Genomic DNA, 23,408 nt, shown 5'->3' on the forward strand with positions numbered 1-23,408 from the left:
TTGTTAATGTGTCTTATGGCAATTGAATTGTTAGACTGGCCAAAGAACCAGAAGGGAAGAAGCGAAAACTTTTCTGCTCCTACAAAGGACTTCCGAACTCATAAGCCTATACCGAAAGGATTTCTGCCCTCGTAAGTGAGGGCGAAGGAGGGCGGAGGCTCTTGGTGAGCCTCTTCGTTCCCAGGGGTGCCCACGGAGGCTTCCCTTCCTCAGCGGCATGAATGTCAGCAGCCAATATCAACTCTCTTCCGTTGGACCAAGATTGCTAAATATCAACACTTTTAGATCCTGGACTTTGAGTGTTCCAGAATAGAACAGGGGTAGGGGGGTTAGGCCAGCAGAAAAAATAGAGGGTTTCTCTTCTTTCCACAGAACATCATGGTCTTTGCATCTCAGCGTCGGACTTCTCTTGCTGCCTGTTAGGTTCTAACAGGATACCTGGAGATCAGCAATGAGAAAGTCATGGCTGGCTATTGGGAAGGTCAGAGGCCTGTCCTGGCAGCACCCCACAAGAAGCCAGATCAAACCAGACAGGCCCAAGATGGCAGAAGCCATGACAGGAAACGCCTGATCAGATTAGGAAGAAAAAACATGAAACCCTGCTTACCAACCCAACTAATAAATCTTCCACCCCCTAGTTAACATAGTCAATAAAAGAGAGAAACCCAAGCCCCAGGGTATGCCCCTCTCATAGCTCCAGAGTGTGCTTTGGACTTTAATAAACTTTCCCACTTGTGTACTCGTCTGCTCTGATGCGTGTCTGTCCCCAAACTCATTCTTGTGACAAGACCAAGAACCTTCGGCCACTCATTCGGGTCTGGCTGGGCTGAGGCTCCAGGTCCAGGATCTCCTCAGTTTACCGAGTAACTGTTATCCCATGAGAATGTAAAAGAAATGGACCTGGCTCAGCAAACTCATGGTCAATAAAAATATTTAACAACCTCCTAGGCAAAAAACGAAAAGTGAAAAGGAAGTGTTAGAAGAATCAGGAGATAACTTGATCAGGAGCTTATAAAGCGAGACTGATTTGATGAAGTCTCAGGTGCCAGATGCTGGATTCACTGAATGCAGGGTTTAGGGTTATGCTGATTTCTGAATCTGTTTGATAATATGGTGGACTCTAAGTCCAGAAAACACAAAGTCTACTTTTAGCTTATTTTCTTTTATTTTGAGATTTATTTATTTTTTGGGGGGAGAGTAAGTGGGGGGAGGGGCGGAGAGAGAGAGAGAGAGAGAGAGAGAGAGAGAAAGAGACTCCCCAGCGAGCGGGGAGCCCAAGGCTGGGCTCGATCCCACGACCCTGAGATCATGACCTGAGCCAAAATCAAGAATTGGGCACTTAACTGACTGAGGCATCCAGGTGCCCCTGAATAAACTGCTTTTAAATAAAATACGCCAAATACAGTAGTTTTAAAAAACAATCCTAGTTATGTGAAATGCATTTTTACTTGTCTGAACTGAAAAAGGACTGTGTGGCTGTCGTGGGCACTGAAGATAAACAATGCAGAAATAGTCTGTTTAATTTATCGAAAAAAACACCCAAAACATAGTTATGGGGTATTTCCCCTTATAATGAAAACATATTTACATCTTTAATAATGAGTGACTTTGGGAGTACATGTTTATTTTAAAGAACAGTCCAAGGACTAAAACATTAATGCTGGGTCTAGGAAAGACTTGAGAAGCTGGGATAGAAATAAAATGATTTACCTTGAGAATTTTTAGTACAAATATTAGTAATGACTAACATTGATTGAATGTTTACTTTGTGCTGGGTAGTCTACTAAATCCTCAACACCAGTACTTCTTAGGTTGTAACGTACATGAGAATTGTCTAAGGGTCTGATTAAAGTGCAGATTCGGCTTCAGTAGGTCTGGGGAGGAACCTGAGATTTTGCATCTAGGAGGCACCGAAGTGATACATATACCACAGGCTGGGTTCAGGTACCACACTTTGAATAGGGAGGTTCTAGTTGGATCATCTCACTTAATTCTCACAGTAACCCTAGATACAATTAATATCACCATTTTACAGATGAAGAAACTGAGTCCTAGGGAGATGGCATGATTTGCCTAAGTGGTCTGACTCTAAGTCTACATTCTTAAATTAAAACCATCTAGCCAGTGGTTCTTTTTCTTTTTTAAAAAAGATTTTACTTATTCATTTGAGAGCGAGAGCGAGAGCGAGAGCGAGAGCGCGCATGCGCACATATGCAAAGGAGCAGGGGGAGGGAGAAGCGGACTCCCCGCTGAGCAGGGAGCCCAACACAGGGCTCCACCCCAAGACCTCGGGGTCATGATCCGAGCGGAAGGCAGACGCTCCACTGACTAAGCCACCCAGGCACCCCTAGCCAGTGGTTAACTCTGATGGCCCCATCGTATCAATCAGATTCTCTGAGGATGGTGCCTAATCATCAATATTTATTTCAAGCTCCCCAGGTGGTTCAGTGGGTAGTCAATTCAGAGTACACTGATCTGGTTCAACCCTTCTTTTACAAATAAGGAAACTAAATGTCCCTCCCCCCACCACAAGAGTCAGTGTTTGTAACAAAGAACGCGGGTCCCCTCATTCAGTCAATATCTTAAAAAAAAAAAAAAACCACTGCAGTAGAGGCTGGGGACCGGGATGGGGAGATGTTTATCTTTGTTGAAAAAAAACCCTGATAGTTTAAACCTTATTAAACTATCAACTAACAAAAGTCTACAGGGTACTCACTAAAAGACTCTAAAAAGGATCTAAATTAACAGTGATTTACATTATTTTGAGGAAAAAAGGTACAAGACTCTGTTTCCAAAGACAAAGCAGGATCAAAAGAAGCCCCAGAAGAATGTAAAGGGTAGAGGATATGCTGGGTCTTAGCAAAATTCCAGTCTCTTCTGGGAGGAAAAAAAAAGAAAAAGGAAAAGAACAAAGCGTACTTTGGTTGGGTCCAGCAAAGGTGTGCGAAAATCTCAAGAAATTTCACATCTACCCCAGAGTGCCTAGAATCACTAATGTTGAAGATTCTGGATTTGCTAAGAAAAGTTTACACCATTCATGAAATGATTCGTCCATTCACTCAAAAAATATTTGTTAATCACCTGCCATGTGCCAGGTCCTAGATCCTGAGAACACAGCAATGAACATGACACATGCGGAGGTTACATCTGAGAACCGTGCTGCCCACCCTAACGCTCTAGATCTCCACGTCAAGAGCAGGCGTGTGACACAGGGTTGGCCGGTCATAACACGTCATCCTCCTTACCGTGTGATGGTCCAAGCCCGGCCAGTGAGAACCTGTCCCTGGTGTTATTATAGACCAAACCAGAAGTTCTATTTCTTCTCTGTGATTGTTACCTGGACTGATGATAAGCTGGAAATGTCTATAACCATGCATCATGCCGCTTAGCATGGAAGAAGTCCTGTGTAGAAAGATGAGATTGGAACTAACGACTGAGAGAGGGAGAGAACAAAAGGGAAAGAGAGAGAGAGAGAAATCTGATGACATAACTTGAATTCCTGTATGCAGAATCCACTCCACTTCCGTCCTTCCCAGACCTGTGAGCTGATAAATTCCCTTTCTTTCTTAAGCTAATTTGAGTCAAGTTTCTGTCATTTGCAACCAAAAGAGCCCTGACTCAGACTTACAGACTCATTAAATGAACAGCTACATAAACCTCTGGCATTGTCTGATATGATGACTCGCAAAGTGGGGTCCCTGAGCCTGTAACCTTGGGGCCACTGACGACTCGTTAGAGATGCAAATCCTGGAATTCTACCCCAAACCTCCTGAATCAGTAAGTGTGGAGGGAGAGCCCAGCCATCAGTTTTAATAGGCCTTCCAGATGATTTCGATCCACACTGAAGTCTGAAAAATTCAGTCCCATTCTCTTCCCATGAGATGGGAAAATCGAAGCTCAGAGATGGGAGGTAACGTGAAGATCATCAAACTATATAGAAGTGGCCTCAGACCCTCATAGTAATCCAAGGGCTATGGGGTTTGGAAAAGGAAGGTCACTTGGAGTTTTGAGGGAAGTAACACATGGATTGGCAAATAGGAGGGGGGAAAATATTTTGGGTCAAATAATACAGTACGGTTGGAAACACTTGCTGTGTGTTTCCACAGGAGTTTGGAGAATATTTTACTCATCTTGGCTCCCCAGCTGAGCCAACAACAATGTGTTAAACCTCCATGGCCAATGGCAGGAATCCAGGAGAGTCCTTTTTATGTGCCAGCAAAGAGGAATTTCTTAGAAAAGCTACAGAAATTATGCTACTATCACATTTCGCTTTGTGGAGTGAAGGAATAAAGAAGATGAAGCAAAAAGCAAGGGACGGCAGTTTTTCCTGGGTCCCACCTCTCCCGCTGGGAGAAAGGGGTTTTATTGTTGTCCTGGGCCAGGCAGAAATTTCTCGGAGGGAAACTGGGCACCTAACCTGGTGACTTGGAGAATAACTTGCGTTTTTTGAACTTTCTTTTTCAGGTGGAGGGAGAGATCAGCGGCGTTCCAGAGTGTCCCTGGAAACTCTATTTAGTAGCTTGCTTTCCGATGATTTGTCCAGCCTGCCCCGGGGACTTGGTCTATCCAGAGGCAAACCTAAGAGAAGAAAGGCCCTGGCACCAATATTTCTGAAGCCTTTCTTAGTATCTCTTTCGCCTACTCAGGAGTATACAGACGGTCATAGTAGGTACCAGAGCAAAGGATCAAGGGAATTTGCTGGCACTACCAATTTTAGAAAGGACAAGCTTTTAATAGTCACTATATACTTTTCCTTTGGTACATCTACTTGGGCAAGGCCAAAGCCCTCCAGGAAGGTACCTGGTAAAAAAAAAAAAAACACACACAAAAGCATCACTTCCTCTCATATAAATCCATGATTCACACATTCATTCATCCGTTCATTCGTTCATTCATTATTTGTTGAATACCAACCATGTGCCAGGCACAGGTCTAGGCGCTGGAGACACAGCAACAAAAATAGTAAAAAACCAAGCAAAAACATCCTTGCCCTTATGGAACTTGCTTTCTGTTTTTCGGGGGGGAGACAGTCAATAAACAAAATAAGTGAGTAACATAAGTTGGTTGGCAATTAGTGCTACGGAGAAAAAATAAAGCAGGGAAAGAGCAGAGCGAGCGAGCTGGGTGTGGTGAAGGAGGAAATTTAAAAATGTGAATAAATAAGGCACTCAGGGAAGGCCTCACTGAAATCCAGTGTGGTCTGTGTCATCAATCCTCGGGGAAGATCTCTTGAAGCTGGAAAAGACCCTGAGAAAAAGACTCAAACTGTTAATCAAGAACTAACTACTGAGCAGCTCCTGGCTGGCTCTGTCGGTGGAGCATGTGACTCTTGATCTCAGGGTTGTAAGTTCGAGCCACATGTTGGGTATAGAGATTACTTAAAAAAGGAAATCAAAAAAAAAAAAAAAAAAAAGAAAGAAAGAAAGAAAGAAAGAAAGAAAGAAAGAAAGAAAGAAAGAAAGAAAGCAAAGAATAACTACTGATACCTACTATGGTATAGACGAGTGTCATCAAATATTCCATACAGTTAAGTTGGAGCCATAGGACTAATACTGGCCAATCAATTGTGAACAGAAGTGATATGTATCACTTCTGGGCTGTGGCATTTAAAAGCCCGGGTGCCTCATTCCCCCTCTTCTTCCCTGCCTCTGCCATCTTGGAGACACATGTTCCTGATGGTTTCCCTTGAAGATGGAGGAGGGTATCCTGTCCTGCCTCTGACTTCACATGAGGGAGAAATATACCTTTACGAAGTTAAACCATTGAATTTTAGGGTTGTTACAACAGCCTGGCCTAACTTGACAAATACATCTACTATACCTAGATTCAGGGGTGAACACTAGGGGAAAAAGGAAGTACCAGGGCTTGGTCTCAAGGAACTTCTATTCTAATTGGCAACTACAACTGCAACTTAGCCTCAACATTCAAGGCCATGAATCATCAGAGCTTAATGAATGGTGCGAACAAATGAGGGTTTGGGAATTCAGGGGAAGGAAGGACAGCTGAAGCTGCCTGGCACCCTGGGGGTGGGCAAATAATTGTAGAATCCATATAAGGGAGGGCAGAGGAGGCTTTGAAGAACTTGCCCTTGAGAAAAGTGCAGGATTCAAAGAAGCAGAGGGCGAGGAAAGACAAATTGGGTGACAGGTAGAGCAAGCAGAAAGATAAAATTGTGGAAATGGGCAAGGCACCTTCTAAGTGGAGTGTGCAGGGATTCTGATGGGAACTGAGGATTCACATAGAAGACTAAGGTTGAAGAAAGATCCCAATGGGCTGTGAATGACAACTGAAGGGTTCTGAGCTGGGTTCTGTAGATGATAGGGAATGCTATGGACTGGTCTAAGAAGCCATTTGGACTGTTCACAACTGAGATGCAGGGGAGTGCAGGGGAGTCTGTTAGGATGTTACATGCATTGCATGTAGCTATGGGAGGCCTGAACCAGGGAACGGGGGTATAGTGCCTTCTTCATAATGAGGTCTAAGGACTAGCAGCATCAGCGTTGCTTAGGAGAAATGCAAACTCTCAGGCCCCACCCCAGACCTACCGAAATAGAATCTGCATTTTAACAGAATCCTCAAGTGTTGCTTGCACATTCAAGTTTGAGGAGCAATAGTTTGGCAGGCACCAGCTGATGGTCCACCCTCAACCCATTCTTCTCTTCCCCTAGTTTTTTTCAGGCATTCATTCATTTTTTTCCATGCAGCCCATGTGATTCAGGGGACACTGATCCTAGCCCCAGCCATAGAGTTAGTCTGATGGGCTTACCCCTTGGTCCTCTAACTGTGGTTCCCGGCATCATTTGGGAACTTGTTAGAAACGCACAGTCGGAAAAGTATATTCTCAAGCCCCACCCAACATTACTGAATCAGAAACCCTGGGGCTGTGGGTCCTGCAATTTGTATTTTAGTAAGCCCTCCTGGTGATTCTGATTCAGGCTTATATATGAGAACCACTTGACCGCACCAGTCATGCTGATCACATTCCCCCTGATAGTGATTGGTTCCTGAATTCAGGCTTAAGCCAATCAGTTTCTGGCATTACCCTGGCAGCTGAATTCGTCCAGAGGTAGTCTATGACCTAAATTGGCCCCATCGGACTAAAAAGAAGGCCATTTAAGCCACAGTTGAAGGAAGATTTATGTTGTTCATTTTTTTGTTTTTTGTTTTTCCCTCTCCTTCCTTCCCTGACCTCTCCTGATGGGCACAAGCGAGGTAGCCCATTGCCCTCTTTGCTGCTGACTGCCTACATATGACCATGAGGGAAACCAGGCTGAGGGCAGAGCCCTCACACAAAGCCCTCACAGAGCCCTCACAGCAAAGAGGAGCCAGAATTCTTGCACTATGCATCTGATCTTCCTGTTTCCTGAAATAACACATTTCCTCATGATTTACGCCAGTTGGATTTGTGGTTTCTTGTACTTACAGCCAGAAACGTCATAACTGCAGGTGAGGTCAAGGAAGTATGGGGCCAGTGGGCGTACCAAAACTATTCTAGGACGAAGGATGTATTTACTTAACAGGATTTTTTTTTTTTTCACTAAGTTCCCCAAAACTATATCCAGGTAGATTAACTGTTGTAACTTGAGAAAAGCAACTTAGGACAAACAAAATGGAGGATTACCTCATGCAGAGGATCCCCAGTTGGTGAATTGGTTAAAAATATACAAATACTTCTTTTTAAATGGGAGGGGGTCTTAAGACGTCTTCTTAGGTGAAATGAAAAAAAATGGAGTAATATACAAGATGAGCCTGTAATATATTATGGTTCCAGAAAGTAAGGAAGTGCTCTAAAAAGGAATGGACACAGGAGCTGACCTGAAAGAGCTCCCAGTGACCGACAAGCCAAGATGTTTGACAACAAAATGATAACATTGGATTATAACCCAAAGACTAAAATAATTACCTATGAGTCCATAGTGATATAAATAAATTGAATAAGTAAAGTAATGGGAGAGAAGGTATAGCTCTTCCCTATAGAAGAATTCCAGTGAATGAATGTAGAAGCCATGAGGGAAATACTAAGTTACCATTAGCACACCCCAGCAATCACTGTCGCAGGCATGACCCACGGATGGTTGCTAACATTAATAAGAGAAGGTTTGAGGAGAAACAGGGTATTTGCATAGTCTCAAAGTGTCTTCCGCAAGAGGGAAAATGGCCCAGCTAGGGTGCTCTAAGGGTGTGTCCGTCCAGAGTTTTCTCCGGAAATATGCCCTGCGGCTTCAAAGACAGGTAAACCAGAAACTCCGTTTAAAATTGCATGGTGAGCAGGTGCCTGGCTGGCTCAGTCTTGATCTCGGGCTTGAGGGTTCGAGCCCCATATTGGGTGTAGAGATCGCTTAAAAATAAAATTGTTAAGAAAGAAATTGCATGGTCAGGAGGACTTCATGGGCTCTTCCAAGGAACAAACAGGGCCATCTCTGTTCAAAGAACTTCAATTATGACTGAGCTGAATGTGGCCTGGCTCAGAGAGTTGTTCCCTGTGTCACTTCTGAAGAGATGGGCTCATCTTCCTCCCCCTAGTCTCTACCCCAAGGCTCTGGATTGCTCATTGTAGGCAGGGTGGTGGTGAGTTGCACAAGCTAATGCCAGTGTGCACATCTACTGGGATGCATTTAGTTTCCTCTTGATTCTGGGATTATTTGTGTTGGCACGGGGCCATGCTCAGCTCTTCCCAAGTTGGGACACATTCTCAGAAAGGGCTGGTCCCATCATCCTCATCTTGCTAGAGGCCAAAGTCTGGTTTCATTTTTCATTAAACTGCTATTTGTAACTTTCATCGAACAGAATGACAACATGTCCCACTGTCTTCATTCAGTATTTTCACAGGAGAGAGCCTTTTGCCTCCCACGAGAACGTGTGATTTATTTGTCTCCTCCATTGTGCAATCGGTTCACCATTATTACAACTAACGCAATGTTCTAGAGAAAAATTTTGCTGTATCACATGGTGACATCACTCACATCGGCAGTGATTGGTTTTTCACCTAGATCCACCAAAGCCTGCCCTGCAAGGGATGGAATGGTGTGGCCAGAGGCTTCTCCGGTTTGATTGTGAGTGCCTAGGGGGCTGGGATCCCCTCTTGCTCATCTTCATCTGCCCAGGGGTCAGCCATAGTAGGTATGGTAGTATTTCTACCTCTTCACTTCCTGCGTCCTTATAGGACTGCCTTGCCTGGCCTTCTGTGCCTGGGGGCAACTCTGCGAGCAGTTCCAGCTGATGAGTTGGGAGCAGAAGTGTGTACATCAAGTCTGGGCTGAAACATTTAAACGCTTGTGGTCCAGAGCTCTCTTTTCCTTCTAGCTGAGCCACCAGCGACATTTGGGAGGGTGGCTACTCAGTCGGCCTGGGTCCCTGAATGACGGTAGTAAGTAGAGCTCTCCCTTCTAACCTATAATGAACACATAGCATGAGTGAGACAAAAACCTTTGTTGTGTGAACCATAGGGATTTTGAGTTTGTTACTGTAGCACAATCTAGGCTATCCTCACTGATACTTACACATAAGATAAACGTTTGTTGTTGAACGGATGAATGATTAAAGCCAGAAAGGACTTCTGAACAGTGGTAGCTCTAGAATTTCTAGAAAGAAGAAATTCAGTCCTGGTAATCAGGTGACAATTGTGTGGGAAGTGGAGGCCATGGCTAGGGAACTTTTCATGTTTTGATCATATAGTACACTGCTTTTGTCAGATGCCTCTTATCTGGGGTGTTGGGATGTTGATGAGATTATGAGGGGCTCAAAATTCCCTAAAGCAACCCTTGGCACTACCGCTGGAGTTTAGATTGAACTTGTCACCCTCTATGTATTTTACAAATGGGAAAACTGAGACCCAGACTCAGTGTAGTTTCATTTTCTGATTCTCTGCCCAGTGCTTTTGCCACCCCAGCGTTGCACCTTTCATACCTGGCCTTCACGCAGCAGGAGCTCGACAGTCACATTCTGACTGATTTCACTCCTGGCTCTACCACTTACTAGCTGTGGATCTTGGGAGAGGCTACTTAAGGTCTCTGTGCCTCAGTTTCCTCAGCTGGACAATCCTCAGTGGGTTGCCGTGAAGATTTGGTAATGAAGTATAAACTAGGGAAGAACCTAACACGCCCAGCATGTAGCAAGTGTAATGTTCATCACCATCATGGCTGCCATCATCATTGTGGTTTCTCATCCCACCGTCTTGACTTACCCCCAAGTCCCATGTTCTCTTTGTGCTCATTTCCCTTGGAAAATAATAAATCTGTTAGAGACCATTGTGTGGTATCTTTGCAGACTATTTGGCCACAGGTAGAGTTGCATTTGAAGTTCTAAGGAGAGGGCTGGGCCTTGAGCACTGCTGAGCGATCCTTTTCTGCCACCTCCCTCCGCTGAGAGCCCACAGTGAAGGGTCCACCAGAGGGAGGGGGCGAGCAGGAAGAGACCTTCTGCCCTTCCGCTCAGTCTCTGCCATGTTTCCTGACCAACCAATGTTGGGGATCAAATCTATCACCGGCACACATACCCTGTAGGGCAAGATCCAAACCGCCCACTCTCCAGTTGCTGGGACAGCAGCCTCTGGGCTGTGCTCCCGTAGATTTAAGATTGAACTGCAGATCCCAAGCACCCACAGCCTTCCTCCGTATCACCAGACAGTGCCTGCAGTGTGTGACCTGGGCCCCTCTCACGGAAAAGGCAGAGGGCCCCTTGGCTGGAGTGCCGGCCACCTCTTCGGTCCAGCCTCTTTCCTCTTCTTTCAGTCAGGATGGCAGAGTTATGTTGACCTGACAGTGTGTGCCAAGGGGAATGGAAGTTCGACTGGAAGTGCATCAAAATCTGAATTTTAATTTCAGGCTAAGGGGTCTCTCATTTTTGTGTTTTAGACTTACTTCCTTCAAGTGTCTTCCCTTTTTTTTTTTTAAGGCTTTTTTATTTATTTGAGAGAGAGAGTGAGTGAGAGAGAGAGCAGGAGTGGGGAGAGAGGCAGAGGAAGAGGGAGAACCAGACTCCCCGCTTAGCAGGCTCCTGGATTCCAGGGCTCCATCCCAGGAGCCTGCGATCATGACCTGAGCCGAAGGCAGAAGCTTAACCGACTGAGCCACCCAGGCGCCTGAGTGTCTTTCTTTTTAACAGCAAGGTTGTTTAAAGGAAAAGCATATTTATTCTGGCATCACACTCACTTTAGAAATTCAAACAACTTTTAATATGAGGTATACAGACTTTTAAACTCCTTTCTTGAAGTAAAACATAGATAGGGAAAGTGCACATATCATAGGTGAGCAACTCAATGAATTTTCACAAACCTTATACATCCATGTAGGTAGCACCCAGATAAAGAAACAAGACATCACCTTCTTATCCCCCATGTAACTCCCTCCAGTCACCAACTTCTCGACCACCGCTACCCTGATTGTTGGTTTTGCCCGTTTTACACTCTGCATAAACGGAATCACATTGTACGTATGCTTTCATGTCTGATTTCCTCTGCTCAATATTGTTTATGAATTCCGTCTATACTCAGTTTAGCTGTGGTTCATGCTTTCTCCTCGCTGTTTGGTATTCCATTTTGTGACTACACCACCGCAACGTTTTCAATCCATTCTAGTGCTGATGGACATTTGAGTAGCTTTCAGTCTAGGGCTATTAGAAAGACACTGCTATGAACACTCTCTGTTCGTATCCGTTGGTAAACATATGCACTCCTTTCTGTTGGGTATACACCTAGAAGGACAATTGCCAGACACGGGGTAGTTGTATGCTCAGTTTCAATAGATTCTGCCAAATAGCAGTGTATGAGATTTTTGGTGGCTCTACACAGTATGAAGTCTACTTTCTAGTAAGTCGAAGATATACAAATGTTAAGTTAATGCAAACAGAAATAATTTAATCCTTTGGAGTATCATTAAACCTGTTTATTAAAATACACTGTTCTCCCCCCTATCATAATTCTGCCTCCAACTTGTTATGTAACCTGGATGAACTCCCTGACCTCCACTCTCCCTTAATCCAATCAGTCAAAAGTCTCTCTGAAAACACTTTCCATTCATTTATCCAGCTAGAATGTTGTGAGTGTTAATAAGTTGGCGTTTGCAAAACAAATTCAACCCCTCCTGCAAAGCTGAGTACATCTTACCCCAGGGTTGTGTCTAATATGGCAGAGTCAGCCAGGATGTGCTCTGCAGACCTGCATTTTATAAACACCTTCTTCAGAGCTGTGAATGCAATTCAGAACCTGGAATCTTGTTTTGGTGGTGAAGAACAATGGAATATTCTCCTGCAGGTTTTAACAAAAGAGAATGGTGCCTTTAGAGCGATAAAGCATTTTGCAAATACAGAAGCTATTTGACTATAAAAGGTAGGGTTGAAGCGAATAGTTGGGCAGCAGTAAAAGGAGCCAGAGCGGGAATTCAGAGTGCTTATTTTTTCCCCCTCGTCTCTGTATCTAATTAGAATTGTAGAATTGTAGAACCGGGTCAAGGCCCCCAGGCCTCCATTTTCCCATTTGTAACATGGGGTACTTTGACAAGCTGGTTAGGTGATCTGTAAGTCCTATCCAGATCTAGTTCTTTTTCTGTGACCGTGCACAGGGAGGAGATGCTAATAGAAAAGACAGAAGGGACGAGACACAACTCACTCCATATTAACCCCCCCCCCCCATTCCCCGACACACACACTCAGCAAGCAGAATGCTGGGGATCCCAGTTTCTAGGTATCCGGTGTAACCTGTCCTTCACCAAATAAACCATGGAGCTAAAACCTTTCCCAGGACATTTTCCTTTTACCGGTTTCTCCAAATCCCCCCTCCAGTGGTCTGACACAGGATCTCTGCACTGGGAATACTGTGGCAGAGGCGCGACTTCGGGGTTTCCACCCACCCCAGTGCACGGTGCCGAAAACAGTGAGCTAGGCATTTGGGTACCAGGGCGACCCCTAAAGGTGAGAGGATGGGTTTGGAGGTTGGGGGTCTCCAAGGAGCGCGCCGGATCGGACGCCGGGCATCCGAGGGTCGCGCGGTCCTGGGAGTCCAGACGCGCCGCAGGGGCCTCTGCAGGAGTGGGGTGGGCCGCCCAGCCAGCCGGCCGCGATTCTCTCCCCGCCCCCCTGCCCGGAGCTCCCCGCCGGGCTCCGGCCCGCCGCGCCGCTCGCTCACGCCCTCCTCCCTCGGCGCCCCGCCCGCTCCCCACCTCCGCGTCCAGCCTCCGCGCCCAGCCTCCGCGCCCAGCCTCGCCGCCGCCGAGCGCCCGACGCGCCACGCCGCGCTGGGCAGCTGGAGAGCAGGCGGGCGAGCGGTCCCGGAGCGGCGGGGGCGGCGCCCAGCCCGCGGGAAGGGGGAGGGACGCGGCCCGAGGGAAAGGGGAGAAGGAGAGCCGGAGACAGCCAGCAGCCAGCGGGTCTGCCGGGATAGGCAGGTAAGCGCGCGGCGCTGGGATGAGTCTTGTTTCCTCAGGCTCCTGAGACCCAGCCCGGGAGCTGACGACGGGCGCGGGCGGCTCGGGCGGAGCGCCTGGACCTGCAGGGCGACGGAACAGCGGGGCGAACGCTTCCTCCGCCCGACTGCGGCTCTGACTCGGAGCCCGGGGCCGCCCTGAAAGGCAGAGGCAGAGGGGCCGAGCCCCGGGGGCCGGCACCCGGACAGTGGGAGAGTGCGCGCCACGGGAAAGGGGGCTCCCGCGACGCATTCTCCGAGGGGTGGGGGACGGCGTGTGTATATAAAAGCTTCAAAAGGACTGAAACTCTCCCCGCCCCTCCGGGAAACGGACCTACGAATCTTGTTCGCGCGGAAGGACTTCGAGACCAGAGCCTTGGGGGACTCAGTTTACCGCTCCGGGCGGGGGGTGCGGCGGAGCTTGCGGAGCGCGAACGCGCCCCGGGTCCCCGACGTCTCTGCGCGGCGCCGTCTGGCAGGATCCAGAACAGGTGGCGGGGGGCGCGGCGGGATGGAGCGGCAGCTCGAAGCCTAGGGGTGAGCATGTCGGGGAAGGAGGAGGCTGTAAGTCTCGGATGAGCGCTTTCTGACAGGGACTTGCCCTTTCTAGGCTCCGGAACTATGTGTAAGGTGGTGAGGAGGAGAGCCGACGGGTTTTAGCACAATCAGATGAGGCAGGCGGCAGAGGTTTTCCGTGGCTGCCTGGATAGTGACAGATCTTAGTTTGCACTTTCCACCAGAATCCCCTGGGAATCTTGTTAAAATGCAGATTCTTGATTAAGTAGATCTGGGGTGGGGCCCGACGGTCTGCATTTCTAACAAGCCCCCACGTGATGCTGGTGCTGCGGCTCCTTGGACCACATTCGGTACGGTAGGCACTGCAGAAGTACTTTCTGTCCAACAGGCTGAAAACCTAAGGAAAAGTGAGAGACTGGCAGAAGAGGTCCTAAGACTTTACAGTCCCGGCTCCACCCCAAACACACACACACGAAATGATTGCTACTCATTTAGAAGCGAAATGCTTTACTTTTCTTACTAGCTTACTAGCCAAATATATTATGTTGGTCGAGCCGGCTTCGTGGGCATGCAACCTGTATTTGGTTTTCATGCTTTGCTGTCGCTGTTGAAATTCTTAATAATTTTTGAACAAGGGGCTTTGCATTTTCATTCTGCACTGGAGCTCACAAATTATGTAGCTGATCCTGTCTTATAGTCCCCATCGGCAGAAAAAAGACCCATTTCTTTGATCAGGGTTAGGAGCTGGTGGGTGATGGAGAGTGAAGGTTTATTAAGCCAAAGTCTAGCCGGATGTTGCAGTACCTCCAGTCTTTCTCCGCTTCTCTTTGACTATTTTAAGAGATAAGCCTGTGAGTGTAACCTCAGTTATACGTGGTATGCCAGTATTTATTGCTTTATTAATATTAATAATTAACAATTTATTACGAGCTTAGTTATTAATAGGCAATACAGTTAAGTTCGACATCATAATAATCTGTAAATTAAGTGATAAAATATGTGTTATTCCCACAGGATTTGGGGAGACCTGTTTAGTGTCTGAAAGTTTTGCTTAGTTAAGATCTGAAACGAGCTGGACATTGCTTGGTTTGTCTGCTTTTAGAGCTCGAATGCAAATCTGGAAAACAAAAAGTGGCCAAATTTTGTAGCTGTTCAAAGGTATTGTTTTACAGGGCCTCAGCGCGATGCCAAGCCCTGATCGGATTCCCACCGCTTTTGTCTTTCCCACATCCCTGCAAGGTGACTTTCCTTAAAAGGGGGATAGAGCAGATTTTGCTATCGAAAAACACTGAAGAAATGCAGGTGTTTTCCGTGTGAGTAATTCTTGCATAATAATTCCAGGTGTGTGTGATTTTCTAGAAAAAAATGGTTGGAAACACAGAAAAGAAAAAGTTGAACCTTAATTATGGATATGATTTTGTTCAGCAGAGGGAGAAAACGCCTGAGAAATGGAATTTCATTGGCAGATTTGGCAGGGAAAGGAGAGCCTCTGTGTTTTTGGTACCGTGAACAGCCTTCCAGAAATGGCAAAGTGAGTTTGCTCAGGTGTTAGGGAGCAAGTTAAGAAGCTGCTTTTGCGTGGCCTACATGTTTGTTCTGGGGGCTCTGGTGTGGTTGTGGTGTGGCTGAGTCTGGTTTGGGACTCAGAGGGGGACATCACTATGTAAGTTTTGGACTCAGGGGGACGTCACTACGTAGGTTCCTGGTGCTTTCACTGCTCACGAGAAACTGACAAAGACATTTTTCCATTTTGCTGCCAGAGTGCCAAGTCCCTTTCAAATACTTGCTACAAACTGGGAAGAGCACCCTTAAAAAAAAAAAAAAAAAAAAAGGTGTATGGGCAGATAATGTGTTTCTGTGATGTTAATAATTTGGAAGATAGAAATGAGGTTCTGCCTTTAGTAAAAACCTAGGAGCTGGTTTTGAAGCCTTGCTGAAATAGAGGGCAAAACATTCTTTTAAAATGTGTATGGTTTCTAAAATATGTGGGTCTTTAATCCACATGGAACTTAATTGGGGACATGGTATGAGGTGGGGGTACTGGAAGTTAAGAAATGGGCTGAACATTTGGTAAAAATTACCATAAAATAAATCCTCTCAATCAAATAAGATTCTGTGAACACTCTGTTCCATTTTATAAATCTACTTAATTAGTTCTTGAGTTGACTCCCATGTTTTTGAAATTGAGGTATAATTTATGTGTAATAACATTCACCCCCTTTGTGTACAGTTCTGTAAGTTATGACAGGTACATATAGTCATCTAATGAGCACAATAGCAAGATAGAGATGAATTCGGTCATTCCAGAAAATTCCTTATTGAACTTTTGTAGTCAACCTCCTCCACCACTCTCAGCCCCTGGCAACCATTATTTGTTTAATGTTGCTGTAAGTTTATTCCAGAATGCCCTGAGAATGGATTCATACATGATGTTGCCTTCTGTGTCTGGCTTCTTTCACCTTGCATAACGCATTTGAGATTTCTCAGTGTCGTGTGAATCAATAATTTGTTCCTTTTTATTGCTGAGTACTATTCCACAGTTTATCCGTTTACTGATTTTAGGTGGTTATGGATGGGGCCAATATGAACTTTCACAGACAGCTTCCTGTGTGAACATACACTTTCATTCCACCCAGGTAAATACCTCCAAGTAGGATTGCCTCTGGACTGGGTGGTAAATTTAGCTTTATCAGAAACGGCCAGACTTTTCCCAAGTGGCCACACCCCAGTACACCACCACCGGCAATGTATGAGAGGTCCAGGTACGTGTCAGCACTTGGTATTGTCAGTTGATTTTATCTTAGCCATTCTAGTGGGTTTGTGGTGGCAGCTCTTTGTGGTGTTAGTTGGCACTTCCCTGATGACTAGTGATGTTGAGCATCTTTTCATGTGCTTTCTGGTCATTTGTATATCTTTTATGAAATGTCTGTCTTACTGAATCATGAGAGTTCTGCATATATCATATATCTGGATACAGGTCAGATATCTATTGCAAATATTTTCTTTCAGGCTGTGGCTTGGCTTTTCATTTTCTTTTTTGTGATGTGAGAACACTTAACTTGAGATCTACCCTCTTAAATTTTTAAGTGTACAGTAGAGTACTGTTAACTATAGGCACCATGTTGGACCGCCAATCTCTGGAACGGATTCATTGTGCGCAACTGAAGCTTTATGCCCATTGAACGCTAACTCCCCATTTCCCCCTCCTCCAGCCCCTGGCAACCACCATTCTACTCTTTGTTTCTATGAGTTTGACTATTTTATTTGACTTACACATCATATAAGTGGAATTAATGATGTTTTTTTTGAAGAGCAGAAGTTTCCAATTTTGATAAAGTCTAATTTATCAGGTTTTGTTCCTTCTATAGATAGCAGTTTTAGTAACCTGTTTGATAAATCTTTGTCTACCTCGTGTTTACCAGGATTTTTTCCTGTGCTTTCTTCTGGACATTTTATAGTTTTGTCATTTATGTAGGTTTATGGCTTCATTTCAGTTAACTTTTGTATGGGTCAAGATTCACTTTTGTTCATATAGATAGCCAGTTCCAATTCCATTTGTTGAAAAGACTGTACTTCCCTCCTTGTATTCCCTTGGCCCCTTTGTCAAAAATTAATTGACTGTACACATGTGGGTTTGTTAATTTATTTATGTATTTATTTTAGAGGGGGGAGGTGGTGGAGAGGGGCAGAGGGAGAGGGAGAGCCTGACGCGGGGCTTGATCTCACAACCCTGAGATTGTGACCTGAGCCAAAATCAAGAGTCAGATGCTTAACTGACTGAGCCACCCAGGCGCCCCTCTGTGGGTTTATTTTTTTATCTCTGTTCTGTTTCGTTGATCTGTATGTCTGTCCTTACGCCTATACTATGCTGTAGGTCTTACACATTCTTGTTAGGTGAATTCCTCGATTGTTTTGTGGGTGTAATTTTTATTGCTTTTAGAAACTGTATCATTTATTCCCATTTCATTTTATAATTACTACACTCTTGTATAGACAGGCTATTTAATTTTTTTGTAGGTCTATCATATTCAAGCCACGTTACTGAACTTTTGTAAGTTCAAAGTTCTTCCAGTCAGTTTGCTTGGATTTTTAAGGTCCCCACCCCATACTTGCCCCATTTTACTTGCTTGCCTTAGTGGCTGGGCTTCCCTCTAGGACACAGTTGAGGAGTATCTGATTTGGGTGAGAATGGTTCTAACACTTTACTACCAGGTATTGTGCTTGCTGTAGAGTTCTGGTTGCTATTCCTACCACCTTCAGGAAGTTTCTTTGCATTTGGAGCTTCTAAACATCTAAAGTTTAATTTTAAAATTTCGTGTTCTGCTTAGATTCTTTTTTTCCATTGAAAAAGCCTAACAGTTTAGAGGTGAGTCACTCTTCCCAGCTTCTACAGAGGGCCATATTTTGATCTCCCTGGAGGAGAAGGTAAAGTGTACTATAAGGCAACTGTTTTATTTAGACTGCGAAGATACTACCTTTGGAGCTTTTTTATAATATCCTCGTTTGGGGGATGCCAGGTACAGCAAGAAAGGGAGAAAATAAAGAGACAGATGATATAACCTACTTATGAATAAATAAGCTCGCTTTTGGTAGTGTTTTCAAACTCTCCTGTCTGCCACCCATAGTGAGAAGTATATTTTAAATCTCAGCCTAGTACGAACCTACCTATATATGATTGAAATAGAATCTCACGGAGTCTTATGTATTTTGCCTTTGTGCAGTGTATTCTAATATTTTCCGTTTTCTTCCATCTGTTCTATTTCATTTAAAAATGATGATCGTTGCCCTATAAATGGATTCAACCACTCTTTCATTAAACACTATTTTATCAAACTGTCCCTTTAGTTTCTAAGCCTCCAGACTGCTGAACTGTGGCCTAGACATTCATTTTATATCAGATGCTGCTATGCTGCAAAGTGAGACATTTGTCTCTTGAATTACTGTGTAGCCTTTAAGCCAGCATCCACCCTTGACCCCATAGAACAGCTTGTGAATGAATGCAGTCTTGTAAACCCACTGCTCAAAACCCTCTAATAACATCTACCACACTTCGAATAAGACCCCAGTTCCTCACTGTAGCCTCTGAGGCCCTGTACGGCCTTCACCCCCATTCTCACACTTCCCCAAACACACCAGCATTTGCTCTGCTGCCTGTCCAGAGCACCGTTTCATCAGATGGTCACATAACTTGTTGGTCTTCTCTGACCATCATTCCAAAACAACATTCCCACCAACGGCTGTGAATGGCCGTCCCCACATCCTGCTTTTGTTTTCTTCATAACAACTGTTATCTGCAATTGTATCATTTAATTATTTATCTACTGATTCCTTGTCTTCTTTTCCCTGCTAGAGTATAAGTTCCCAGAGAGCCGAGGACTTTCTGTATCTTGCTCAGTGTTGTGTTCTCAGGACCTAGAACAGGGGGACATAGGTGCTCAATAAATATTTGTCAACCAGATGAATGAGTGTGCCTGGAATCTAGAAGAAATCAGGCCGCTAATCCTAAGAGAAGTTTAATGTACTCTGCCTCTGTTTTGTTTTAGTGTGGAACTTTCTATTGGTTAAGGATGGAGTATATTTTAATGTAAGCAGTTAATTAGTCAACAGACATCTGGTATCTACTCCATTTCTGATTCTGTGATGGTAATAATGACAGCTAATAGCTAATATTTAATGAGCAGGCACTGGTCTTACTAACTTTACAAATATTCACTCGTTTAATCCAACTTCTTGAGGCAGGTGCTACTGTCATTTTACAGATGAGGAAACTGAGGCACAGAGAGGTTAAGTAACTTGGCCAATGTAATACAAAAGGTAAGTAACGGATCTAGGGTTTGAACACAGACCATGTAATTTCAGAGGCCACAGTGCTCATGGCAACAAGGAGCATACACAATTCCTAACCTTTATCAACACGTCATGTTTATGGCCTTGGTTCCCTTCCCTAGTGGTTCTCACCCAGGGCCGATTTTGCCTCCCTGGAGACATTCAGCAATGTTTGGAGACATTTTTGCTTGTCATGACTGGCAGAGGTGGGTGTGCTGCTGACATCTAGTGGGTAGAAGCCAGGATGTTGCTAAACATCCTGTCATGCACGGGACCCCCGCCCCGCCCTTACTCCCCCACCAAGAATGATCTGGCCCAAAAGCCCATAGTGCTGGGCTTGAGAAATCCTGCCTTAGCGCGGTAGTTCTGAAAGCTGGCTGCCCACTCAGATCACTTGGGGAGTTTTCAGAATAAATACGGACGTCTAGGTCCAGGTCCTGACCTTAGTAAACTTCGAGTGGACTTTCAGCATTGCCCAGCAAGCCTACTGTGCTTGAGTGGTAGGTTTCCTTTTCTCTTCTCCAAAACAGCTGTTTGGCACCTTTTATTTTGTCAGGCCTCCTACATCAGGGGCTGACTCTGGCTCATTAGACGGCAGCCTCCTTAGATCCTCGGGGCCCAAACTCCCAAGATGCCCACATTCATACAAATACTAAATACTCAAGGTGCTCCCCACTGGTGCTGGAAAACTGAATGAAACGTTCCCGGTGTGTGGAAGACCGGCTGCTTTTCTGGGCTCTGGACCTCTTATCCCCTTTGCCCTTTCAATGACATATCCTTTCTCCGCTCCCCCCCCCCCCCCCGGTTTAAAAGATTTTTATGTGGAGGGGCGCCCGGCTGGCTCAGTCCATAGAGCAAGCGACTCTTAATCTCAGGGTCGTGAGTTCAAGCCCCATGTTGGGTGTGGAGCCTACTTAAAACCAATAAATCAAAGCTTTTTATTTGGAAATAATTTCAAACCTTGTAAGTAAGTTGCAAAAATAAAAAATATACAGAGAACATCCATATGCTCTTTGTCCAGATTTCTCTACTGTTAGCATTTTACCCCATTTGCTTTCTCCTCTGCACTCGTGCGCACACACATCCCTTGTCTGAGCCATTTGAGGATGTTTCATGCGGCATGGCCTTTACTCCTGAGCACTTGGGTATGGGCTTCCTAAGAGTAAGAATATTCTCTTACATAACCACAGCGCTGTTGTCAACTTTGGTAAATTTAACATAGATATACTGTTACCTAATCTGCTATTTGTTGTCTGTTTGTTTGTTTACGTAATTTGCTATTTGTCTTCCAAATTAGACAATAGATGTGGTAACATCCTTTACAGCATTTTTTCCTTCTGGCACAGGATTTACTCTAGGGGTGTTGGCGTTTAGTGGTCTCATCTCTTAGCCTCCTTTAGTCTGGAACATTTCCACAGCCTTTGTCTTTTATGACATTGGCAGTGTGGGGAAGGAAAAGTAATTTTCCCTCTCCAGAGCCCCCCCCCCCCCCCCCCCCCGGTGATACAAGACAGATTAACAAGGGAAAAAGAACTTGAATAACATGTGCACCCGGGACAACTGAGTAACTCTGCGAAATGGCCCAAGTCACCACCTTAAGCACCATCTCCAGTTAAGGCCCAAAGGAAATTTGGGGGCAGAGGGTGGAGAGGCGGTTATGGGAGGTGACCAGGTAAAGCACCGTAAACACGGGCAGGGCTGTGATGCAGGTTGAAGTCCTGCCTTCTCTACGGACAAGAGAGTCTAGAGGTTGAGAGCCGTCCCCTCTTCCTGGTGCTGAGCGGAAGGCACCCTTCCAGGTGGAGATTTCCCTTATTCATGTAAATGTCTCTTACAAGAGGGTAACGTCTAATGGGTTTTCAGAGCTTCTCCTATGTCTGCTTTTCTTAGAAATAATCAGTTTAAAATAACCCTTAGGCCAGAGAGGCCTATTCTGGGGTGGCAAATGCTTCTCTGCTTCAGCATTTGGATGTGTGCAGACCATTTCTCTCTCTTTTTAAGAGAACGTTCATCATTTTTGGTTTGTTTGATGTTTCTTGTGATTAGATACAGATTATGCATTTTGGGCCAGAATACTGCATAGATGATGTTGTGTCCTCAGGATATCACATTTGGAGGCCCATGATGCCTGGATTGTGGTGCCTGAATAGGGTGTCTTGATCGGGTGGGAGCCTGTAGATGTGGGTGGAGGCCAGTGGCATGGGAGATGAAAGTATTCACCCGAGGCCGAACAAAGGGGATAGAAGTTTATTGACTACACCAAAGGAGCCGCAGGCAAGACAGCAGAGGAGAGGCTGTCTGCAGTGAGGCAGTGGGTGGGGGCTGTTTTTAAAGGGGGAAGATGGGGAGGTATGGTGACATATGGAACCTTCCCCTTTTCTGGGAACTGTGCCTAGTTGTAAGTAGCCCATTGGTTAGTTAGGGCCTGGGGATATTTTGAGGTGGGTCGCCTGATGGGCTTATCTGTATTCAGCCAGGAGGTCACTGCGGCCCTGTCTGCGTCCCATTGCTCAAACCTGTTTGCCTAAAAGTGACCTGTACACGGATATCCATCTCTTCCTCGTTGGCGATGTTAATTTTGATCACCTGGTCAAGGTATTGTCAAATTTCTCCACTGTGTGGTTACTGGTTTCTTCCTTCCTAGTGAGTCATCTGGGGAAGACGCAGATAACCTGCTCCTCCTCAGTATTTATCTCTAGATTTAACATTCAGCGATGATTTTTGCCTGATCCAATCTTTAATGTGATGGCTGAATATGATTTTCCAATGCTGATATTCCCTCCACATTTACCAGTTGGCCCTTACCAAGACTCCTTCCCCATTTATTTTTTTATTCATGTATTTATTATTGGTATGGACTCTTGAATTCCTATATTTTCAGTGGTTTGTAATTCATTACTGTACTTAATTATTTTTTTTCTCATGTTGTGAAGAACGTAATTCTTAATTCCGTCTCCTTCCTTCTTTCTGGCTTCAATGCACCCCTCTCTCTTTTCTGGATCATTTCCATTAGCTTACAGTCATGCTCTAATACAGAGTATCTCCTTTGGCTCCACAGCCCCCTCCTGTTGACCCCACATTACTAGCCACCCCTTCTCAGAGGGGCCTCTTAAAAGACTGCACATGCTTTACCACCATACATTCTTCCCCTGTCTGATCTAATGAGGTCCTGTCCTGATTCTCTTCTTGTCAGTTCTTAGTGAACGCCATATTGCCAAATACGGCAGCCGCCATTTCTCTGACTGACTGTACTTGACTTTGCAGTGGCATTTGACACAGTCAGTCATCCTCTCCTTCCATGAACACTTCCTCCATGTGACTTCCATTGTTGTACACTTTCTTGAATTACACTTTCCTATTCCTGCTGGTAACTTATTCTAAGCCTTCATTTCTGACTCCTCCTTCTCTGCTCAACCTACAAAGGTTGGTGTCCCTCCAGGGCCCGGGGACTCCTTCTCTTTACAGCCTCTCTATAGATGACCCCACCAAGTCTCATGGCTTTACATTTCATCTAGATGCCAGTACCTGCAGCCATGACCTTTCCTACCACTCAAGATTCACTCATCCATTCTTTTAAAAATGTTGTGTATACTCTCCCCCTCCCCCAACTTTACTGAAGTATAATTGCCAAATAGGAATTGGATATGTTTAAGGTGTACAGTTTGCTGTT

The 23,408-nt window shown here is 45.2% G+C and overlaps 1 protein-coding gene across 4 annotated transcripts in view; it reads left to right on the forward strand.

Annotated features, from left to right (window-relative positions):
- The first annotated feature begins 13,216 nt into the window (after positions 1-13,216).
- The window catches only part of ADGRG2 (adhesion G protein-coupled receptor G2), a 126,501-nt gene continuing 116,309 nt past the window's right edge, over positions 13,217-23,408 (forward strand). For 3 of the 4 annotated variants that reach the window (XM_087859387.1, XM_045804052.2, XM_087859389.1), the window contains exon 1: positions 13,218-13,379. The gene's annotated coding sequence lies outside the window, so the exon portion shown is untranslated. Of the gene's footprint in view, positions 13,380-23,408 lie in introns of all 4 variants that reach the window. The other variant, XM_087859388.1, reaches the window with a different exon arrangement.

This window comes from Ursus americanus, chromosome X (genome assembly GCF_024610735.1).
Source record: "Ursus americanus isolate L20-20 chromosome X, mUrsAme1.1.p, whole genome shotgun sequence".
In the NCBI taxonomy this organism is placed as follows: Eukaryota; Metazoa; Chordata; class Mammalia; order Carnivora; family Ursidae; genus Ursus; species Ursus americanus.